Source organism: Neophocaena asiaeorientalis, unplaced genomic scaffold (genome assembly GCF_003031525.2).
Source record: "Neophocaena asiaeorientalis asiaeorientalis breed wild unplaced genomic scaffold, Neophocaena_asiaeorientalis_V1.1 scaffold629, whole genome shotgun sequence".
NCBI lineage: Eukaryota > Metazoa > Chordata > Mammalia > Artiodactyla > Phocoenidae > Neophocaena > Neophocaena asiaeorientalis.
Genome location: NW_020175468.1, coordinates 7,249,761 through 7,256,604, shown reverse-complemented (window position 1 = coordinate 7,256,604; position 6,844 = coordinate 7,249,761). Strand labels below are relative to the sequence as shown.

Sequence of the window (6,844 nt, the reverse complement as noted above, 5' to 3'; positions counted from 1 at the left end):
GTGGCCCCCGCCCCCCAAAAAAAAAAAAAAAAAAAAAAAAGATGCATTGCCAGACATGACCATTTGTGCTGGGATGGGAGAGGCACAGGAGAGGGGTCGGGGCTGGGACAGGGAAGATCAGAGGCTGTGGGTTTCCAGAGGAGGCACCTGAGCCAGTCTGAGAGAACATCAGGGAAGGCTTCCTGGAGGAAGAGATAGAGTTCTGAACAGTCTCTGTTCAAAGATCCCTTTGAGAATCTGTTGAAAGCTCTGGACATTCACAGAAGAAAAGCACACGAACATTGCAGGCAATTCCCAAATACTCCCATTCCCTCAAGCGCCCGTGCCTGGGCTGCCGGTAGTTATCCCATTACCCTCCACAACCATCTTGCTGTATAAATGTCCCAGGAATGGGGACTGGGATAGCCAACAGTGCTGGAAAACTTTGAATTGGAATTTCAGTATCCTGGGTGTGGGGTGGGGTTTTGAGAGCCCCAAACTTCCCTCTCATCCCGCGCCGGGACTGGAGGGTGTGCCAAAGAGCTAGGTTTTTCCTGCCTACATCCTCCTCACTAACCTCTAGCCCCGGCGCTGTGGGGTCCTTGGCACGTGCCGGGACCAGCGCGTTCTCCTCTGGAATGTCCAGAGGGAAATAGTCCATACTGTCACCATGCTCGCCAGACAAGCGCCGCAGCGCCCCCTGACGGTCACGGAGTAAGCGCGTCCCAAGCCGCACGCGCCCCCTAGTGGCTGATGCTTATACAGTCATCAGCGAGCACCGACCTCCGGTTCCAGCCTTTGGTCTGCTGACTGCAGTCGTCATCCTCGCCGTCAACGTCATTTTCTTCTTCTTCACCACCACCACCACCACCACCATCATCATCATCATCATCATCATCATCATAGCTAATACATAAATAGTGCATCCTACGTGCCAGGCACTGTGCTGCTTTATACATATCACCTCATTTAATCCTCACATCAGCCCTATGAAATGGGTTCTGTTACATTTGCATTTTCCTCATTTGAAGCACGGAGAGGAAGGAAACTACTCACCCAAGATCACACAACTACTGAGTGTCAGAGCCTGGACTGAACCTAGGCAATTTGTCTCCGGAGTTCATTTTCTGAATAGTTCAAAAATAAGCATGAAGCGAAGTAATATGATGGTTTGGGATTGCTTCAAACAGCTGTGTGTTAGAGTGGAAAGAAACTGGGTCCCTGGATCACCACGTTGCCAGCCTGGATCATTTCACCTGTGGGTATTATGTGAGAATAAACTTTTTTACTTAAGTCATAATATTTTGAAGTGTCTTTGTGGTAGCGATTCAGCTTTTATCCTAAAACAAGGGCACCAGAGTCACCTGGATTCAGCTTTTATCCTAAAACAAGGGCACCAGAATCACCTGGAGGGCTTGTTAAAAGGCAGATTGCTGGGCTCCACTCCCAGTAAGTCTGGAGTAGGGACCTAGACTTTGTATTTCAAATAAATTCCCAAGAGCTGCTGCTAATCTGAGGGCCAGGATTTGAGAACCACTGCCCCCAGGAATGAGGAATGCAGGTCCTTACCGGGTGTTGCTTTGTATGCCCAGCATTCATTCACTCTCTTTGGGAGTACTGCCTTCTTCCCTCGGAGTCCACACGGCTGATCCCACCGGAAGACTCCAGGCCTGACCAATGAGTGAATCCCTCCCCTTGGCCTTTGCAGTTGGTTCAGGATTGGGCGTGTCCCTGAAGTCGGACCAATGAGAGTCAGTCCTGGAACCATTGCGGGGTTGTTGGGGAGGGCCCTCGTAGGCTTGCCGTGCTGGAATGGCTTAGGCCTGGAGCACTGGGGGCTCCCCTGAGGTAAGAGCTAGTCTGAAAGTGAAGCCAACACAAGGGAAAACAGGGCTGGGAGATGAACAGAGAGACTGTTCCTGACATATCATCTGTGCCTCTGGGTCCAGTGAATCCCCAAAATGTTTCAGGAAGTTGACATTTTCCTTTACATCCTACATCAAATCTATGAGCAAATTCCGTCAACGCTACCTATAAAAGATGTCCTGTCCTGTATTTTTTAAGCGAAGTATAGTTATGTACAATATTATATGTTACAGAGGTACAGTATAGTGATTCAAATTTTAAGAGGCTCTACTCCGGGTTTCCCTGGTGGCACAGTGGTTAAGAATCCGCCTGACAATGCTAGGGGACACGGGTTCGAGCCCTGGTCCGGGAGGATCCCACGTGCCACGGAGCGGCTGAGCCCGTGCGCCACAGCTGCTGAGCCTGTGCTCTAGAGCCTGCCAGCCACAACTACTGGGGCCCGCGTGCCTAGAGCCCGTGCTCCGCAATAAGAGGCCACGGCAACGAGAGGCCCACGCACTGCAGCGAAGAGTGGCCCCCGCTCGCCGCAACTAGAGAAAGACTGCGTGCAGCAGCGAAGACCCAACACAGCCAAAAATAAATAAATAAATTTATTTTTAAAAAATAAATAAATAAAAAATAAAAGGCTCTACTCCATTTATAGCTATTATAAAATATAGGCTGTATTCCCTGTGTTGTACAATATATCCTCTTGTCCTGTATCGGGGGAAAAGTTATGCTATACATTAGAACATTATTGGGTCAATGACAAAACTGGAATACAAATAGTAGAGTAAGAAACTTTTGCATGTTGATGTTCAACTTATGAACTTAGTCATTGTACTGTGGTTATGTAAAAGAGTATCTATATTCTTAGAAAATGCACACTGAACTATTTAGGAGCAGAAGGCCATGTGTATGTAACTTAGCTTCAAATTATACAACCCCCACAAACATAACAGAGCAAATGTTTTTTTAAATACTTGTTTATTTATTTATTTGGCTGCGCTGGGTCTTAGTTGTGGCATCTAGTTCCCTGACCAGAGATTGAACCCATGCCCCCTGCACTGGGAGTGTGGAGTCCTAAACACTGGACCACCAGGAAGTCTCCAGAGCAAATGTTAAAGAGGGTAAAAATGTTAACAAGAAATGAACCTGAGTAAAAGTATATGAATGTTCTTTATGCTATTCTTAGTCTTGCAAATTTGTGTAAATTTGAATTTATCTCCAAAAAAAAAAGGTTAAAAAATTTTTTTGAGATCTAAAATTCTGGACAACAATATCAATATAAGTAGAACTGGGGAGATAAAGTGCTCCATGATCCAGGTAGTGTTTGGTCTGAAGATTAAACTTTTAATTAAACTTCAGATCTGAGTTTTTACAGCGTGCATGATAAAATTTCAAGGATTACTCCTGAAAGAATAGAAATGGTGCCTAGATTCCAAATTAGTGGAGGGAAAAGGAAGAGTGAAAAAACACAAGACAAAACAAACAAACAAAAAACGCAGTCACTTCAAAGAAGCCGGGGCTTCCCTGGTGGCACAGTGGTTGAGAGTCCGCCTGCCGATGCAGGGGACACGGGTTCATGCCCCGGTCCGGGAAGATCCCACATGCCGCGGAACGGCTGGGCCCGTGAGCCATGGACGCTGAGCCTGAGCGTCCGGAGCCTGTGCTCCGCAACAGGAGAGGACACAACAGTGAGAGACCCGCGTACCGCAAAAAACAAACAAACAAACAAAAAACAAACCTTAATGAGGGTGGGGGGGAAGCATAGAAAAAAATGGGGACAATAAAATCATACAGTATGATGATTGGAGCGAATAAAATATATCACTAATCACACAGAGAAAAACTGTATTCCGAGCCTAAACACTTCCGACGACCCGTGTCCCACCCTCCTCCCCAGGCTTCCTGCTCCCACCGCTGCCCCACCCCCCAGTCCCTTTCTCAAGCAGGGACTCTCAAGAGGGACTCTGAACACCAAGTCAGATCCAGTCCCTCCCCTGCTCCATCTCACTCAGAGTAAAAGCTGGAGCCCCCTCTGCAGCCGATACGACCCTGCACCATCTGCTTCTGGTTTCGTCCCCCGCCCTCTCCTCCCCGCTTAGTCCTCTCCAGGCACATGGATCTCCTTATTGTTTCTCTGAAACACCAGACATGTTCTCACCTCAGGACCTTTGCACTGGGTGTTCCCTCTGCCTGGGGGACTCTTTCCACTTGGCTCACTCCTTCGCCGCCAGTGGAGAACGGATAAATAAACTGGGTACAGCCACACAGCGGGATCCGCAATGAGAACAACCTATGACTACACGCGATTACAAGAATGAGTCTCACGCTGCCGTTGAGTGGAAAAAACCAGATACTCGAAATGATACATATTCTGCTTCTATTTACGTTAAATTCAGGACAGGAAAAGACAGTTTGTGCCGTCAGAAGTCAGAATGAGGATGACCCTGATGGGAGGGCAGATGCGCTGAAAGGAGCCAAACTGTTTCTTGGTCTGGGCGCTGGTGACCGAGGCGCATTCAACCGGCGGAAATTCACCCTGCTGAACACTTACGGTCTGTACTGTTCTGCATGCGCGTCGACTTCAATAAACAGCTTCAAGAAACAAAACAAACGAAAACAAAATGGAATGAACCTCCGTGTTCCCACCACCCAACTTAAGAAACAAGACATTTCCGGCCCTCAGGCTCCTCTCTCCCAACACAATGTGCTTTTATACCCGCACGCCCTGCCCCGCCGCCTCAGTGCCCTTCTTCAGCTTACTAAGCGCATCTTCCCACTCAGAACTCAGGCAGCGAGCGGGCCGGGGCCAGGGCACAGGGCCGGGGCGGGGATGTATGCGGAGGGGGTCTTGTAAAGGGAGAAGGAGGGATGGGATTTCTGAATCCCATCCAGGCAGCGGGAAGTACTGCTCCTGTGATACCCTTGCCCTGACGGGCGGGGGCGGGGGCTTGCTTTGCAGCGTGGCCCCCAAGTGCTCAGGGCCCAATGTCTGGACGGTGGGACTCAGCGCTGAGACTCCCTGTAAAGTAGCCACTGGAAATGCAACCTGCTTGCATGCACGCTCTCTCTTGGTTTCTCTCTGTGTCTCTTCCTCCCTCCCAATCTCTCCCTCTCCTCAAGAAGAAAAAAACTCAATTATTTACATGAAGTTTTATTACATCAGACTGTAACCAAAGGATCCAAGTTCCAACTTTGAATCTTTCAATAAACTTTGAATAAATAGCAGTGCTACTTTTTCCTTTTTGTACTGTAGTATTTATTTTTAAATTCTTTTTTATTGGCATGATTTTATATATATATGAGGTTCGAGAACAGTTCAGCCTTTGCATCTCTTTTCTGGCCATTAATATTATTTATTTCCTTTCCTGATTATTATGGGAAATAATCTTTTTTAAAAAAATAAATTATTAAAAAAATAATAATAATAAAAATAAAATAAATTATTTATTTTTGGCTGTGTTGGGTCTTCGTTGCTGTGTACAAGCTTTCTTTAGTTGTGGCGAGCGGGGGCTACTCTTCGTTGTGGTGCCTGGGCTTCTCATTGTCGTGGCTTCTCATTGTGGAGCACGGGCTCTAGGCGCGCAGGCTTCAGTAGTCGCAGCACGAGGGCTCGTAGTTGTGGTTTGCGGGCTCTAGAGTGCAGGCTCAGTAGTTGTAGCGCACGGGCTTAGTTGCTCCGGGGCATGTGGGATCTTCCCAGGCCAGGGCTCGAACCCATGTCCCTTGCATTGGCAGGCAGATTCTTAACCACTGCGCCACCAGGGAAGCCCGGAAATAAACTTGTATAGGGAATGGAGGCACTTGGCAGGTCTCTGTGATATCCAGGGACACACCAGAGGGTGTGGTGACATTTAGGAAGCTGGGGGTTGGGGGGAAGGTGCTGAGGGGGCCCAGGTGACCCAAAGGAAGGCTGGAGGCCAGGCAAGCACCCAGATGGGACAGGCCCTGTGGACTCTGGGCTGGAGGAGCGGGTGAATTCCAGTCCCACGGAAAGTAGAAACCACGGAATGTAGAGTCATGTTGGCTGTGAGGGCGAGGGAGGAGAGGACGTAAGGAGGGCATGGCTGCTCTGTGCAGGCCTGGTGCCCAGACAAGGAGATGGCTCAGCCTGCGGGGCTGTGAATAAAGAAGGAAGGGCAGGTCAGACTAAGCACTGCTATCACTGAGAGCTTCCTGGGCACCCTTCCTTACTCACTGGGTCCTCATAGCACCCACCTTACAGATGAGGAAACTGCCTCTCCAAGAGAGGAAGACCCCCAAGCCAGAGAGCAGGGCTGGAGCAGAAGACCCCCAAAGCATAACCCTTGCTTTGAAATCTTAGATAACTTCAGGGCTTCAAGCACCTCCGATTACTGCTTTTTTCCTCCCAGTAGAAACAAAGAAAAAATACAGAAACACAAACACACTTGATTACAAAGCCTGAGGGAATTTTTGGAGTGACAGAACGGCCATGAACCCTGCTTGTGGTGGTGGTTATACAATTCTCTGCATTTATTAAAATTCATAAAACGGTGTACACACACACACACACACACCCGTGGATGACTTTTATTGTTTGTAAATAAGAATATTAAAAAAAAACCAGTGAATGTACTTTGTATCTCAATTCAAAGACAACCACTGTAAAGAGATGTTTTTGAGACAGTTGGGGGAAACCTGAATAAGGACTGGCTGTGAGATGACATGTAAAATTTTGTTAATTTTGTTAGATGTGATAAGGCTTTGGAGTTATATAAGGAGATGCAGCCCCTCCCCCCTTTACTTTGATGTTCACTGTGGTATTTAAGAATGGACACGATGTCCATCACTTGTGTTTTTTTTTAAGTATTTCCAAATAGAGGGGAAAGGTGATGAAATGGCAACATGTTGGCAGTTCTTGAAGCTGAGTGATGGGCCCATGTGAGTTTATTGTCTCTCTGCTTCTGGTAGCTGTCTGGAAATGTTCATGACCTAAGTTAAAATTTTCGAAAATAAAATTAAAAAGAAGAGTTCGTTGTTGGTTAAGCACAAT

General features: G+C 47.6%; 1 long non-coding RNA gene across 1 annotated transcript; it reads right to left on the bottom strand.

The window, feature by feature from the left end:
- Positions 1–944: 944 nt before the first annotated feature.
- On the bottom strand, positions 945–4,264 carry LOC112415640 (uncharacterized). Its single transcript, XR_003006340.1, has 3 exons — positions 3,992–4,264; positions 1,549–1,839; positions 945–1,235 (listed from the first exon to the last, which is right to left on the bottom strand). It is a non-coding gene; the product is annotated as an uncharacterized LOC112415640 (long non-coding RNA).
- Between the last annotated feature and the right edge of the window lie 2,580 nt (positions 4,265–6,844).